Source organism: Heptranchias perlo, chromosome 2 (assembly GCF_035084215.1).
Source record: "Heptranchias perlo isolate sHepPer1 chromosome 2, sHepPer1.hap1, whole genome shotgun sequence".
In the NCBI taxonomy this organism is placed as follows: Eukaryota; Metazoa; Chordata; class Chondrichthyes; order Hexanchiformes; family Hexanchidae; genus Heptranchias; species Heptranchias perlo.
In genome coordinates this window covers 145,724,429-145,741,825 of record NC_090326.1, presented here as the reverse complement: position 1 = coordinate 145,741,825, position 17,397 = coordinate 145,724,429, and the positions used below count along the sequence as shown (strand labels likewise).

Here is a 17,397-nt window from a genome sequence, read left to right as displayed (position 1 = left end):
TTAACCTTCTTTGCTCGAAGGAGAACAACCCCAGCTTCTCCGGTCTCTCTATGTAACTGAAGTCCTTCATCCCTGGTACCATTCTAGTAAATCTCTTCTGCATCCTCTGTAAGGCCTTGACATCCTTCCTAAAGTGTGGTACTCAGAATTGAACACAATACTCCAGAAGAGGCCTAACCAGTGTTTTATAAAGGTTTAGCTTAATAGAATCATAAAAAATTTACAGCACAGAAGGAGGCCATTTGGCCCATCCTGTCCGTACGGCCGAAAAAGAGCTTTACAGCCCAATCCCACTTTCCAGCACTTGTAACCTACAAGGCTATGGACCAACAGTTCAAGTGCACATCCAAGTACCTTTTTTTTAAAAATGCGATTTGAGAGTTTCTGCTTCTACCACTCTTTCAGGCAGTGAGTTCCAGACCCCTACCACCCCTGGGTGAAAAAATATTTCCTCAGCTCCCCTCTATCCTTCTAGCAATTACTTGAAATCTATGCCCCTGGTTATTGACCCCTCTGCTAAAGGGAATAGCTCCTTCCTATCCACTCTAATTTTATGCACCTCAATTAAATCTCCCCTCAGCCTCCTCTGTTCCAAGAAAACAACCCCAGCCTATCCAATCTTTCCTCGTACCTAAAATTCTCCAGTCCTGGCAACATCCTCGTAAATCTCCTCTGTACCCTCTAGTGTGATCACGTCTTTCCTGTAATGTGACCAGATTTGTACGCAGTATTCAAGCTGTTTTAACCAATGTTTTATACAGTTCTAGCATAATCTCATAGCTCTTATTCTGTGCTTCGGCTAAAAGGAAAGCATCCCGTGTGCCTTTTTAACCACTGTATCTACCCACCCTGCCACCTTCAGGGATCTGTGGACTGTTCCTCTGCACCTCTCAGTATCCTCCCACTATTGTGTTTCCCTTGCCATTTTTGCCCTCCCCAAATGCGTTACCTCACACTTCTCCGGATTCAATTCCATTTGCTACCTTTCTACCCACCTGACCAGCCCATTGATATCTTCCTGCAGTCTACAGCTTCCCTTCTCGCTATCAACCACACATTTTTGTATCATCTGCAAACTTCTTGATCGTGCCCCCTACTTTTAATTCTAAATCATTGATATACACCACAAAAAGCAAGGGACCTAGTACTGAGCCCTGCGGCACCCCACTGGAAACAGCCTTCCCACCGCTTAACTGTCTTGCTTTTGTACTCTGTGTGGCAAATGGAATTCAATGTAGACAAATGTGAGGTCATCCACTTTGGATCAAAAAAGGATAGAACAGGGTACTTTCTAAATGGTAAAAAGTTAAGAACAGTGGATGTCCAAAGGGACTTGGGGGTTCAGGTACATAGATCATTGAAGTGTCATGAACAGGTGCAGAAAATAATCAAGAAGGCAAATGGAATGCTGGCCTTTATATGTCGAGGACTAGAGTACAAGGGGGCAGAAGTTATGCTGCAGCTATACAAAACCCTGGTTAGACCACACCTGGAGTACTGTGAGCAGTTCTGGGCACCGCACCTTCGGAAGGACATATTGGCCTTGGAGGGAGTTCAGCGTAGGTTTACTAGAATGATACCCGGACTTCAAGGGTTAAGTTACGAGGAGAGATTACACAAATTGGGGTTGTATTCTCTGGAGTTTCAAAGGTTAAGGGGTGATCTGATCAAAATTTATAAGATATTAAAGGGAACAGATAGGGTGGATAGAGAGAAACTATTTCTGCTGGTTGGGGATTCTAGGAGTAGGGGACACAGTCTTAAAATTAGAGCCAGACCTTTCAGGAGCGAGATTAGAAAACATTTCTACACACAAAGGGTGGTAGAAGTTTGGAACTCTCTTCCGCAAACGGCAATTGATACTAGCTCAATTGCTAAATTTAAATGTGAGATGGATAGCTTTTTGGCAACCAAAGGTATTAAGGGATATGGGCCAAAGGCAGGTATATGGAGTTAGATCACAGATCAGCCATGATCTTATCAAATGGCGGAGCAGGCACGAGGGGCTGAATGGCCTACTCCTGTTCCTATAAGAAGCTCGACACCATCCAGGACAAAGCAGCCTGCTTGTTTGGCACCCCGTGCACTCCCTCCACCACTGGCGCACCATGCCTTCATTGTGCACCATCCACAGGATGCAGTGCAGCAACTTGCCAAGGCTTCTTCGACAGCACCTGCCAAACCCAGGCACATGGGAACAACACCACCTGCACATTCCCCTCCAAGTCACACACCATCCCGACTTGGAAATGTATCGCCGTTCCTTCATCGTCGCTGGGTCAAAGTCCTGGAACTCCCTTCCTAACAGCACTGTGGGAGAAGCTTCATCTCACTGACTGCAGCGGTTCAAGAAGGCGGCTCACCACCACCTTCTCGAGGGCAATTAGGGTTGGGCAATAAATGCTTTGCCAGCGGCGCCCACATCCCATGAATGAATTTTTAAAAACCCAGGTCGCTCTGTTCCTGCACCCCCGTTAAAATTGTTTACATTGCCTCTCCTCATTCTTCCTACCAGAATGTATCACTTCACACTTCTCTCTGTTAAATTTCACCTACCACCTGTCTGCCCATTTCACCAGTCTGTCCATGTCCTCCTGAAGTCTGTTACTATCCTCCATATTTATGAATGACTTGGTTGAAGGAAAAAAAAGTTATATATCCAAGTTTGCAGATGAAACTTAGGCACAATAAGGTGTGCGGATGGGAGTAGGAAGTTACAATGGGACTAGCTGTGGTTGACAAATTTGGAATTACCTTTGTCATAATTCACTAGCCCAAGGAAAGACTGTAATTTCAATTACTTTTTCAGCTGGAGATACTTTCAACGTAGCCTCAACCCTCTTGGGATGTGTGTGAAGACATTAACAGTAAGTTCCTGATACTGTTTGAAGATTGCATGAAAGAACATGAAGGATTAAAAAAATTATATGCCATGGCCAGACTAAATGCTGAATAACAACTTTTGAGTGCTCTAGATGTTATGAATCAATTGTTTTCATCATAACTAAATCATACAGGTTTGTCTATTGCATTTTTCTGTATGCAAATTTTGCATCACATCTGCATTTGATTCAAATTTTTTCACTTTGTTTGCCCACCCAGAGTACTTGCTGACCTGTGTGCTTGCTCACTCAGTTTGTGTTTCTTCGCCCAACAATCCTAGTGTTTCCTGGCTCGCCTGATCACCTGTCCCTTTTACTTGGTCCACCTGATTGAACCAGAGTACTCCAGCCCAAAATCTCAGTATCCCATACCAAACCTTCCACAGTTGTTTCCAGATTAGGCCTCCTCTCAATCTCTCCCAGGCTGCAGCTTCCTCCCACATTACAAACCCCATCTCTTGTTTTCTTCTGACTGTGGCTTCAAAGCCTGCACCTCAGCCCACCGTGTCTCTTAACCATTGCAATCTATCTGTTGCAACCTCTCCCAACCCAGGGCATGTTTCCTCCCATCTTTGTGCAAATCCTAGGCCTTAAAACAAAAAGGTAATGGATAGATATTGAGTACATCAGTAAAGGTGCACATATAAGGGTCACACACGGACATTGAAGATGTATAAAAGAGAAAGGAGGTAGAAGGGAGGAGAAAGTTTCAGAAAGAATGACAAACGGAGAGAGAGAAAAAAGGTGGAAGACGAAGACAGAATGAATAGTGGGAAGTAGTGATACAGTTATGGGGGAGATTTCTTTTAACCCATTGTGTTACACTTTTATGACAGCAGTGTTATATAGTGTATCAGCAAATGTTATCCATAGTCTCTTGGAATAGTGTTCTGGCTTAAATCTTGCTAAGTATTGATGGGAACCTTTTCCAGCAATACTTACTGATCAGTCTGAATTAAACAATTTCTAATGCCCGTTTAGATTGGAGCATTAGATAATGAGGGATCTTGTCGGCACTGGAATATTGGGTACCACACACTGAGTATAAACCTTTAAATCCAGTTTTGATTCCAGTTCATCAAAAAAGTTGCTATTTTGAAGCACATGTGGTACATGCCTTGCTTTTAAAGAATTTTGGCATGACTTTTTAAACTATTAATGTGACATTTTTCTCTCCCTGGTGTATCGTCAAAAACTCTTTGTGCAGTAATTCCTCATGTCCCTTTCCAGACAGTTTAATTTTCTGCCAATTAAGCTGCATAGAAGACTAATTTCTTTCAAAACAAGTATGGCCCTTTTCTCTAACAATATACAAAGGGTAAAACAGCCTTCTAATGCCTAATATAGTAGATACATCAGTTTTACCAATAGCAGGCACCATCTGTGCTGTGTACAACTTTCAAGTCACTTGTATGCAGGAGCAGTACATTTTCAAAATGACTTCTATAAAGGTCCTGTGGCGAAATGAATAATAAAACTGCAGAATCTAATGCTATTTCCAAACTTTTATTCTTTTATCTTTTTTATTTATTTATAAGGATTTTATAGTTTGTTCTGATTTTAGAGTAAAAGTTGAGCTCTAGTTTTCCCAGATGTTTTTATGTTTAACATCTTGCATGACTTTTGTTTTACACTTGAATCCTCATTTCTCAAGTTTTATTCTTTGATATACTGAACACCTTCTACGTGTGTCTAATCTCATTACATTAGAATCATACAGCACAGAGGAGGCCATTTGGCCCATCGTGCCTGTGCTGGCTGTTTGAAAGAGCTATCCAATTACTCCCACTCCCCTGCTCTTTCCCTATAGCCCTGCAAATCTCTGTTTCAAGTATATATCCAATTCCCTTTTGAAAGTTACTATTGAATTTGCTGCTACCGCCCTTTCAGGCATTGCATCTTGATCATAACAACTTGCAGCGTTTTTTTTAGAATTCTCCTCATTCTCTCTTCCCCCAACCCCCCGCCTTGGTTTTTGCCATTCGTGACATTTTGTCAAAACAAGAATCTGCATTGCGATTCATTTTCCCACAACAAAATGTTTATCCATTGCAGTTTTGTTCTTCTGTTAGTATAAGTGGCACTTGGGTTGAGGGAGTGAAAGACTTCAAGCAGGACAGTCTGTAGTGGTCGCTGGCTCACCTAGAGTGCTTTTTAGCCTATCTGTTTGCTTGCTAGCCTGCATGTTCACTCGCCCAGTTGGACTGCTTCTTTTGCCAACCAAATTTGAGTGTTTCTCACTAAACTTATATAGAAGTGAGTTCTTATGATCTGGAATACATTGCCTGAAAGGGTGGTGGAAGCCCAGTGGTAACTTTCAAAAGGGAACTGGATCCCTACTTAAAAAGGAAAAAATTGCAGGACTGTGGGGAAAGGGCAGGGGAGTGTGCCAAATTGGTAGCTCTTTCAGAGAACCAGCACAGGCACGATGGGCCGAATGGCCTCCTTCTGTGCATGTGATTCGAAGTAAGTTAATGTACCAAATTTATTTTAATACCCTTGTAACAACGATGTCCAAACAACCGATAGCGGTTCAAGAAGGCAGCTCACCATCACCTTCTCGAGGGCAATTAGGGATGGGCAATAAATGCTGGCCTTGCCAGCGACGCCCACATCCCATGAACAAATTTAAAAAAAAACTCAATGACTTTTGGGTGCGGAAACAGCTTGGGTTTCGCTTCTGTAAAGAAGCGCATGCTCAGCTGCTGGCCAGATATGAAATTGAATATTAACATGGAGAACTCCTAGGAATGTTTCTAGAAAGAGGCCCCATTTGTATGGTCAGAAAGATGGCATCATGGTACTCCAGGACTCTCGTAACCTCCTTCAGCATTTTCCACGGACCTGTCCAACCTTTGGATTTGGCAGTCAGCTTAGTGCTACCCAACACTGATCCTGAGCAAGTGAGCTAAAGTACTGGCATTTGGCCTCATGTTAACATCCAGCACATTCATCATATGCCTGTCAATGGTGGCAGTATTTCTGCAAAGGCAGAAGCTATATGTTTAACCCTAAATGGATAGCAATGCCGTCCTTTAAAAATGAACTCTGATCAACTGTGAAAATCAGAGCTGCAGCCAGGGCAAGGCACATTCACAGGAGATCCCTCCAGGCTAGAAGTGATATAGTTTTGCTGTTGTTGGACAGATCGAGGATTCAGCTAGATACTTACTCCTGCTGGTATCCAGGCCACTTTTTTTGAATCATGGGGCGTTTGATATGGTTACCATTGTAAAATCCTTCAAGTTTTTTTTATTATTCGTTCATGGGATGTGGGCGTCGCTGGCGAGGCCGGCATTTATTGCCCATCCCTAATTGCCCTTGAGAAAGTGGTGGTAAGCCGCCTTCTTGAACCGCTGCAGTCCTTGTGGTGAAGGTTCTCCCACAGTGCTGTTAGGAAGGGAGTTCCAGGATTTTGACCCAGCGACGATGAAGGAACGGCGATATATTTCCAAGTCAGGATGGTGTGTGACTTGGAGGGGAACGTGCAGGTGGTGGTGTTCCCATGTGCCTGCTGCCCTTGTCCTTCTAGGTGGTAGAGGTCACGGGTTTGGGAGGTGTTGTCGAAGAAGCCTTGGCGAGTTGCTGCAGTGCATCCTGTGGATGGTACACACTGCAGCCACAGTGCGCCGGTGGTGAAGGGAATGAATGTTTAGGGTGGTGGATGGGGTGCCAATCAAGCGGGCTGCTTTGTCCTGGATGGTGTCGAGCTTCTTGAGTGTTGATGGAGCTGCACTCATCCAGGCAAGTGGAGAGTATTCCATCGCACTCCTGACTTGTGCCTTGTAGATGGTGGAAAGGCTTTGGGGAGTCAGGAGGTGAGTCACTCGCCGCAGAATACCCAGCCTCTGGCCTGCTCGTGTAGCCACAGTAATTATATGGCTGGTCCAGTTAAGTTTCTTAAGTTAGGTTGATTCATCTTGTGCATTGATCTCTAAACCTTTACCCCAAGAAATTGCATTGTTCAAGAAACGTCCAAGATGATGGTCTTGTGATGAATAGCTTTGGACTGTGTCTGTGTTCCCCAACCTCATCTATTGTGCTAACGACAGTCTCTCCCTCTCTCTTTCCCATTCTGCAGAGGACCGGGACCAGCATACTGCTCTGTGATCATAGCCAGACTGCTTGAAGTTCAAGTCTGTTTAAGTCTAAATATCCTAAGTGATTATACTCACAAGAAGTCTGTAAGCGTATATGTAAACAACCTTCAAGTTTTTTGCTCAATAGCTCGAGAGTTGCTTCATGTGCCATTGTCTGTGCGTCATGGGATTTCCCTACTCTCTCTCCCCAGCAAAGCACGGTGTCAGCCATGGCTCAATGGTAGCACTCTCTTTGAGTCAGAAGGTTGTGGGTTCAAGTCCCACTCCAGGGACTTGAGCACAAAATCTAAGCTGCCACTTCAATGCAGTACTGAGGGAGTGCTGCACTGTTGGAAATGCAGTCTTTCGGATGAGATGTTAAACCGAGGACCCATCTGCTTTCTCAAGTGGATGTAAAAGATCCCATGGCACTATTTCAAAGAAAAAAAGAGCAAGGAAGTTTACCTGATGTCCTGGCCAAAATGTATCCCTCAACCAATACCTAAATACAGATTATCTTGTCGTTATCACATTGCTGTTTGCTGCCGCATTTCCTACATTACAACAGTAATTACTCTTCAAAAGTATTGGCGGTAAAGCACTTTGGGACATAATGAGTTTGCGAAAGGCGCTATATAAATGTAAGTTGCTGCTTCTTCTCAGTAGTCCCGATCATTACAAATACACTATGTTCAGTGACAGTTCAGCTTCATGCCCAGGTGCATACTAATGAACCCAATTTTTGTAATCTGATTATAAGCAGAAGAATAAGGAGTTCAACAATGAACAGACTATAAAATCATTTAAAAGGGAATTAGATAAGTATTTAGAATCATGGAATCATAAAATGATACAGCACAGAAGGGGGCCATTTGGCCCATTGTGCCTGCGCCGGCTCTTTTGAAAGAGCTATCCAATTAGTCCCACTCTCCTGCTCTTTCCCCATAGCTCTGCAAATTGTTTCCCTTCAAGTATTTATCCAATTCTCTTTTGAAAGTTACTACTGAATCTGCTTCCACCACCCTTTCAGGCATTGCATTCCAGATCATAACAACTTGCTGCGTGAAAAAATACTCTTAGTATTTCCATTTTTTAAATCTTCTACATCATATGCATGTGTCTTGAGTGCACAGAAATCATGATTCAAATCATGGTATAGCATCATGTCATCTTAAAAATATTTGAGTGACAAGTACCATTTCCATTAGATGGCATCATGTACCAGTAACACTGCAATATTTTCACTCATCATGTGTTTGTAAGCAAACAAAATTGTTTGCCAAATGTTTTTTCATGGAGACAGTTACTATTGAATCTGCTTCCACCACCCTTTCAGGCAGTGCATTCCAGATCACAACTAGCTGCGTAAAAAATTTTCCCACATGTTGCCTGTAGTTCTTTTGCCAGTCACTTTAAATCTGTGTCCTCTGATTACCAAACCTTCTGGCACTGAAAACAGTTTCTAATTTACTCTATCAAAACCCTTTATGATTTTTGAACACCTCTATCACATCTCCCCTTAATCTTCTCAGCTCTAAGGAGAACAACCCCAGCTTCTCCAGTCTCTCCACATAAATGAAGTCCCGCATTCCTGGTACCATTCTAGTAAATCTCATTTGCGCCCTCTCTAAGGCCATGACATCCTTCCTAAAGAATTGAATACACTGCTCCAGCTGAGGCCTTACCAGTGTTTTATAAAGGTTTAGCATAACTTCCTTGCTTTTGTACTTTATACCTCTGTTAATAAAGCCTATGATCCCATATGCTTTTTTAACAGCCTTCTCAACTTGTCCTGCCACCTTCAAAGATTTGTGTACGTACACCCCAGGTGTCTGTTCCTGCACCCCCTTTAAAATTATACCATTTAGTTTATATTGCCTCTCTTCTTTCTTCCTATCAAAATGTGTCATTTAATTTGCCAGATGTCTGTCCATTTCACGAGCCTGTCTGTGTCCTCCTGAAGTCTGTTACTATCGTCCTCATTGTTTACTACATTTCCGAGTTTCATGTCATTTGCAAACTTTGAAATTATGCTCTGTATACCTAAGTCCAGGTCATTAATATATAATCAAAAAGAGCAGTGGTCCTAATACCGACTTCTGGGAACACCACTGTTTACTTCCGTCCAATCTGGAAAAACAAATGTTCACCACTACTCTCTGTTTTCTGTCCCTCAGCCAATTTTGTATCCACATTGCCACTGTCCCTTTAATCCCATGGGCTTTAATTTTGCTAACAAGAAATTTTGGAAAAGAATGAGGATACAGGGAAAGTGCAGGAAAATGGGTTTAGAGTAAATAGATTCAGTTGAAGATAGATTGAATGCCTCCTGTGATGTAATTTCAATGACTGAACAGATAATTTTATGCTGCCTTTGTCTCAAAAAGGCCTTTGATTTGAACCGCAAGGTCTTGTGGCTGCTGCTCGTTGCCTTTGGTTAAAGGATCTGAGAGTGTTTGTTGTATAGTGATGCCAGTAATTTTATTTGCATTGGAGCCCAAACGACCATTGCATTCAGCTGGCACCAAGGATATATGACAGTCATAAAACTTTTAAATGCAGCTGTGGATGGAAATGGGGCAGTAACAGTGCTGGGTCATTGGCTGGAGTTCAGATCAGCGATTTGTGCTGCCCTGAAGATATGTTCGTTCTTCCTTTTTTATATTAAAAAAAGCCATATCTGTCGGAGACTTGGAGCCATTTATCCAAAGAAACTACCAAGTTTGGAAATCAGAATCATTTGGCTTAAGATGAAAGGAATGCATTTGTCAACTGTCTCCATCAGCTGCTTGCCACCAAGTTGAAAGTACTGTAATACAATTGGCTATATTGAGCAGTTCATTTACTTTTGTAGCACTGCCCACCAAGACACATTTACCATGGAAGTGAAGTGACAAATTACCATTGAAGTGAAAAGAACAATTGGTCTTGCTGTGTTTGTCTTGTCCAGTCTTCAACAGCATCTGTGGCAGAATGGAACGGATGGGCTGTCTGCAAAGTTTTGAATCTTTTGCATTGTTCTACTACTGGCATCATAGCTGGGCCCTAACCAGAGTCCAAGTTACGACGTTCATTAACCTTCAATTTTCGATGTCTGTATGCCTGCTGTGTGCCAACTGGCAACACCGCATCAGATGCCGCAGCCATTAATGGACTAATGCTGATCCATTATCGGCAACCCCAGTGAACTGATCAACTACCTTAGGTATGCTACTTGATTAGTCCCTGGAGGTGCTGACTAGCTAGTTCTTTACCAAACCATGAGCAACAGAATGGAAAAATCTACATATGCTTTCTGGGCTGATTATTTTTTTTTTATTTGTTCATGGGATGTGGGCATTGCTGGCAGGGCCAGCATTTATTGCCCCATCCCTAATTGCCCTTGAGAAGGTGGTGGTGAGCCACCGCCTTGAACCGCTGCAGTCAGTGTGGTGAAGGTTCTCCCACAGTGCTGTTAAGGGAGTTCCAGGATTTTGACCACTTAACTCGAGACACTGAAACTCATTCTCCGAACTGCCTCATCACCATCACGTGCACTGCCTGTATTTACATATGACTGACAGTTGTCTCCAACATGGTTGCGACTTTGAAGATGCTAAATCCTTCCTTGTGGGGCAGGTTCGGTCTACTTGCGGAGGCAAAATACTGTTTGTGGAAAAAGATAAATGAGCGCTGAATCTGCCATTTTGATTATCCCACGATCGGCGTGGGTTGGGCTCTCATTTTGAGCAGCTGTGTGTATGCAAATCTTGACTCTTGCCAAAGCCCACAGGGCGAATTCAGCATAAAGGGATCTAGTTTATACAGTAACAGGCCCAAAAAAATATACTGGGTATTAAACTTGGTGTTTATGCATTTGAGATACAGGCATCGGCACTTGCTCCATAATTCTTTCTCTTTCAATTTAAATCTGTCCATAAGTTTGAGATTTTGATGTGTTGGAAACCAAATTATAAGTAGGGCATGAAAGAGTTTTAATTTATATTTTGCCCTTTCAATAATGCAAAATAGTTCATTGATAAGCTTGGATTTGAGTATTTTTCAAACTATAGTTTTAGCAGTTAGTGGCCAATTATTATGAGGCTTTTGCAGACTATAAAATAATTGTACTGCATTAGATTAAAATTTTAGGAGTTGTAAGTCGGCTGAAATCTGCTCATGGAGAGATAATGTGTGTGTTTAAGGTGACATTAAATTTTATAAGAAGGGTGGTGGAAAAGTTTTTCAAGTCCCTTGATTAGGATCTCTTCTTGGTTAGGAATGAAATGGCAGACTGACTCAAACTACTACAAGAATAGATGGTTTTGTGGTCTGTTTCACACCGCTGAATGAGGAAACATTGCACTTTGTGCTTAGATTAACTACAGCGAAAAGTGGTGTGTAACCCTTCTGTCAAATGCACCCTCTGGGGTTTAAAGTGGAAGGTGACTAGATTAGAGTTTATCATTTTCTATTAGAGAATAGATTTCTTTATTAATTCTGCTTTATAATTTCCTTTTGAAATGCACAAAAAAAATCCATTTTGAGATGTTTATATGCTCTAAGCTGGAAAAAAAAATCAGTATTTAAAGAATTAATAGTTTTATAGAACTCAGTAAGAACAATAGTTCTGTTTGCCAATATTGTCCTCTTTCTCCTCTTAAGTTGCTGCCTCTTGTTTGAATATGGTTCCATGGGCACTGGCAGCTCTTCAGTATCTACCAAGTGGCTATTTTTCAAGTGTGAACTTAAACAGTCAACTTTGAGATGCTATTCAGTCAAGCATGGCATCACAGCTGAGCCTGATCTTGTTCCCTGTTTCTGTCTGTCTGTCTGTGTGTGTAGTATCCCATCTGCTGACTCTGGACAGGCCAAGAATCGAACCTGGAACCTTCTAATCTGCACTGAATTAGCTAATCTCAACCAGGTTGCTATAATTGGCCTTCATGCTGCTGGCTTAGGGAGGGGGAAAAGCAGTCAAGGTTTCATGTCTGATTGCTGTTGAGCAGCATTTGCTGGAATTGCCCGTAGTTTTGGCAAATAAATAACGCTACATTACATCTTTATGCCAGCAACACCTCTTCCTCTATCGGCTAGTTGCAGAAAATCGAAAGTTCCAGGTCACAGCAAACCATTTTCACGCTGCAAAGTCAAAGAGAACATAGAGTGCAGCAGGTGGCAGTTCCACTCGGCTGCTGTTGCATCATTCACATCGTCCATAGGTGGAACTCTGAACTGCGAGGAAACTACCTGTATGACTTTCTAAACCTAGAAAGAAACATTCCGGCGGCACAGAGGTCAGTTTTTACCTTGCTTTTATTTCTGTTGAGACCAAACCAAAAAATTTTTTTCCAAAAGGTAATGGGCACAAGTGCTGAACGATGATGTAAAATCAGAAGTGCAGTAGCAGTAAAAAGAGACTGCTCTTCTCTTCCTGTCATTGCAACTAATCCAGACAAACAAGTATGTAGCGTTTCTCCACCCAGTGGTGTGAAACTAACCGCAGAACTGTCTATTCTAGTACAAGCCTCTGACATCCTATTTACATGATAGCACTTAATGTTGTATCAGGTGCATTTCTGAAAACTGCAAGTGGGCAATATGATTCTGCTATTGCTTTGTACTGCTGTTAGTTAGGAATTGTAAACAATTTTACAACACCAAGTTATAGTCCAGCAATTTTATTTTAAATTCACAAGCTTTCGGAGGCTTCCCCCTTCGTCAGGTGAACGATGTGAAAAAAAGGGGGAAGCCTCCGAAAGCTTGTGAATTTAAAATAAAATTGCTGGACTATAACTTGGTGTTGTAAAATTGTTTACAATTGTCAACCCCAGTCCATCACCGGCATCTCCACATCGTTAGTTAGGAAAGCAGAGCTCCACAAACATGCATTTGAAGCATGCACGCTAGTTTGCTCACAGCCTTCCACTTCCGGTGACATTTCTAATGTTAGAACTATAAAGGTGATACTGCAGGCTGTCAGACTACTTTTTACACTTCGCGTGCAACGGACAATACTGCATTTCGAAACTGCTAAATGGGACATGGGTTGGCCAGTCATTATGGTACTCAAACACAGCCCTCTTTCCCAACTCCCAAAATCTGATTAGAATACTGCAGTAGAATTCTGATTGAATCCCAGACCACAAAACTCTAAAGAACTGACTGTTGACTTTGTATTGTTGGTTTCCAGATGTTGTCATTGCCTGGTGTAGTGGTTAGTAAACTGAATTTTTACTTCAGAGCCCTAGCTTCAAGTCCAAACAGAATGGGAATAAATTACGGTTGCAGTGTCTGATAGGAAGCCTAAAATAACTAAAAAAAAATGTGTAAAAGAGTTGATGGGATAAGGAGGTTGGTGTTTGCAAAATAGAATGTGAAGTTTCTTTGACTGTATGGTCTGTCTAAATGTGCAAAGTTACGTTTGGGTTTTTTTTGTTCTTGGGATGTGGGCGAGTCCAGCAGTTATTGCCCAAGTTTTCCTGAGAAGGGCCGCCTTAAACTGTTGCAGTGATGGTTCTCCCACGATGACGGTAGGTGGGGAATTCCGAGATATTGACCCAGTAACAATGATGGAATGGCGATGCGTGTCCAAATCAGGATGGTATGTGACTAGAAGGGGGAACTTGGAGGTGATGGTGTTTCCACGACATAACTTCTGCTTGGTGGTAGTGATTGCAGGGGAAGGAGGTTCTGTTGAAGTATCCCTGATGAATTGCTGTAGTGCATCCTATACATTGTACATACTGCAGCTACAGTGCACTGGCAATGGAGGGGGTTGATATTGAGGCCAGGGGCACCAGTCAAGCAAAACTGGATGGTGTCGAGCTTCTGCACTCATCCAGGCGAGTGTTGATTATTCCATCACACTCCTGACTTGAACTTTATAAATGGTGGAGAGGCTTTCAGGGGTCAGGAGGTGAGCCACCCATTGTTGATTTTGTATGTGTACCCAGTCTGTGTCCTGCTCTTGCATCCACAATCTCTCTCAACGCCTCTGTTGTCAAACCGCTTGTCTGGCATCCAGACTTGGATGAGCCGCAATTTCCTCCAGTTTAATTTAAACTTCGGGAAGACTGAAGTCCTGCCATAAACTCTGTACCCTTGCCACTGATTCCATTCCCCCCCCACCACCTCCGACCCCAGCTGCAGTCTTAGGCTGAAGCAGACTGTTTGCATCCTTGACATCTATTTAACCATGAGCTGAGTTTTCAATCAAATATCCTCTCCATATAAAGACAGCGTTTTCCACCTCAAACACCGTCCTACCTCAGCCCATCTGCTGTTGAACCCTCATCCATGCTTTTGTTGCCTCCAGACATGACTATTTCAGTGCTCCTGGCTGACCTTTCACCCTCTGTTAAACTTCAGCTCATCAAAACTTTGCTAAGGCAACCTGTCAAATGCTGCCTTGATATCAATGTTCCGTTTGCCTGTACAAATGTCAGCGTACATGTAGAAGCTGACCCTGTATCTTCAGATGAAGATATCTGCAAGACTGCGTATAGTTCTAAATACTGGTGAGGGAGAGGGTTCCTCTGTGGAGTGCAGCCAGGGCCAAGACCACAGCACCATGGGTGGCTCAGCTGTACGGGGGGGGGTGGGAGGAGAAAGGTCAGGAGAGCAATAGTGACAAGGGATTCTATAGTTAGGGGAGCAGACGGGCGTTTCTGCAGCTGCAGACGTGATTCCAGGATTGCATGTTGCCTCCCTGGTGCCAGGGTCAAGGATGTCACTGAGCGGCTGCAGAACATTCTGGAGGGGAGGGTGAACAGCCAGAGGTTGTGGTCCATATTGGTACCAACGACATAGGTAGAAAGAGGTCCTGCAGGCAAATTTTAAGGAGTTAGAGATTAACAAGCAGGACCTCAAAGGTAGTAATCTCCGGATTACTCCCGGTGCCACGCGCTAGCGAATATAGAAATAGGAGGATAGAGCAGATGAATGTGTGGCTGGAGAGATGGTGCTGAAGGGAGGGCTTTAGATTCCTGGGGCATTGGGACCAGTTCTGGGGGAGGTGGGACCTGTACAGGCCAGACGGGTTGCACCTCAGTGGAGCAAGGACCAATGCCCTGAAGGGGAGGTTCGCTAGTGCTGTGGGGGGTGGGCGGTTTAAACTAATTTGGCAGGGGGATGGATACCAGGATGTAGCATTAGAAGGTAGAAACAAGGGGCACAAAAGATTGGGAGAGAAAGATAGCACTAGAGCAAAAAATAATACGGTATTAGGTGGGATCAGACCAAGAGAGAGAATACAAGAAAGTCTAAGACTGGTTTGCAGTGCATGTGTGTAAATGCACAAAGCATGGTAAACAAGGTTGGTGAGCTGCAGGCGCAAATAGCCACATGGGAATATGATGTCATGGCGATAACGGTGACCTGGCTAAAAACAGGGCAGGATTGCGTACTATTTATTCCTGGATACAAGGTGTTCAGGAAAGATAGGGAAGGAAAGAAAGGAGGGGTGGGTGGTAGTATTGATTAAGGAGAATATTGCATTGCTGGAGAGAGAGGATGTCCTGGCGGGGTCAAGGACAGAATCTATTTGGTTAGAGCTAAGAAACAATAGATGTGCCATTACACTACTGAGGGTATTCTATATGCCATCAATTAGTGGGAAGGATATAGAGGAGCAAATTTGCAGGGAAATTACAGAAAGGTGCAAAAGCTATAGAGTAGTGATAACAGGGAACTTCAACTATCCTAATATAAACTGGGATAATATAAGGGGCAAAGAGGGAGAGGAATTTTTGAAACGTGTTCACGATAACTTTCTTGACCAGTATGTTTCCTGCTCAACGAGGAAGGAGGCATTGCTGGACTTGGTTCTAGGGAATGAGCTGGTCCAAGTGGAGCAAGTGTCAGTGGGGGAGCATTTAGGGAGCAGCGATCATAGTAACATAAGGTTTAGAATAGCAATGGAAAAGGTCTCAAAGTATTAGTACTCAATTGGAGGAGGGCCAATTTCAGTGGGATGAGAATAGATCTGGCCCGGGTAAATTGGAATCAAAGATTGGCAGGCAAAACTGTAATTGAACAGTGGGCGGCCTTTAAAGAGGAGGTGGTTCGGGTACAGTCTAGGTACATTCCGAGGGAGAAAGGTAGGGCAACTAAAGCCAGAGCTCCCTCGATGACAGAAGAGATAGAGAGTAGGATGAAGTGGATGTATTACAGATGTCAGGTTGATAACACAAGTGAGAACCAGGCAGAATATAGAAAGGTCAGAGGGGAAGTGAAAAAGGAAATGAGTGGCAAAGAGAGAGTATGATAATAGACTGGCAGCCAACATAAAAGGGAATCCAAAAGACTTCTACAGGCATGTAAACAGTAAACGGGTAGTAAGGGGAGGAGATCTACTCATGGAGGCAGAGGGCATGGCCGAGGTACTAAATGCGTACTTTGCATCTGTCTTTACCAAGGAAGATGATGCTGCAAGAGTCTCAGTATCAAAGAAAGTTACAGCATATAAGGAGGCCATTTGGCTCATTGTATCCATGCCGGCTGAAAAAGAACTATCCAGCTTAATCCCACTTTCCAGCACTTGGTCCGTAGCCCTTTTGGTTACGGCACTTCAAGTGCACATCCAAGTACTTCTTAAATAAGTTGAAGGTTTCTGCCTCTACCACCCTTTCAGGCAGTGAGTTCCGGACCCCCACCATCCTCTTGGTGAAAAAAATTCGCCCTGCCACCTTCAACGATTTGTGTACAGGGCAGGTTGAGAAAGTGGTTTAAAAAATAATACAAGATCCTGGGCTTTATAAATAGAGGCATAGAGTACAAAAGTATGGAAGTCATGATGAACTTTTATAAAACGTTGGTTCGACCACAACTGGAGTCTTGTGTCCAGTTCTGGGCACCGCACTTTAGGAAAGATGTGAAGGCCTTAGAGAGTGTGCAGAAGAGATTTACTAAAATGATTCTAGGGATGAGGGACTTCAGTTACATGGATAGACTGGAGAAGCTGGGGTTGTTCTCCTTAGAACAGACGGTTGTGAGGAGATTTGATAGAGGTATTTAAAATCATGTAGGGTCTAGACAGAGTAGATAGAGAGAGACTGTTCCCATTGATGGAAGGGTCAAGAACCAGAGGACATAGATTTAAGGTGATTGGCAAAAGAACCAAAGGTGACATGAGGAAAAATTTTTTTACGCAGCGAGTGATTAGGATCTGGAATGCTCTGCCCAAGGAGGCAAATTCAGTCATGTACTCCAGATGGAACTGGATAAGTTCTTGAAAGGAAAAAAATTGTAGTGCTATGGGGACAGGGCAGGGGAGTGGGACTAGCTGGATTGCTCATGCATAGAGCTGGCGTGGTCTCGATGGGCTGAATGGCCTCCTTCCATGCTGTAACCTTTCTATGGTTCTAGGCCACAATTAATGTACTATGTACAGCTTTGGGCACCCCATAATAGGACATTAAGGCCACAAACTGTACAGCGCAGGTTCACTGGATGAT

The 17,397-nt window shown here is 43.2% G+C and overlaps 1 protein-coding gene across 7 annotated transcripts in view; it reads left to right on the top strand.

The window, feature by feature from the left end:
• zmynd11 (zinc finger, MYND-type containing 11) overlaps nt 1-17,397 on the top strand; it is a 169,752-nt gene that overhangs the window by 36,928 nt on the left and 115,427 nt on the right. The window contains exon 2 of one of the 7 annotated variants that reach the window (XM_068007880.1): nt 2,810-2,867. The exons of 5 other annotated variants lie outside the window; for them this stretch is intronic. The gene's annotated coding sequence lies outside the window, so the exon portion shown is untranslated. Of the gene's footprint in view, nt 1-2,809; nt 2,868-12,216; nt 12,238-17,397 lie in introns of those variants that run through there. One more of the 7 variants, XM_068007890.1, reaches the window with a different exon arrangement.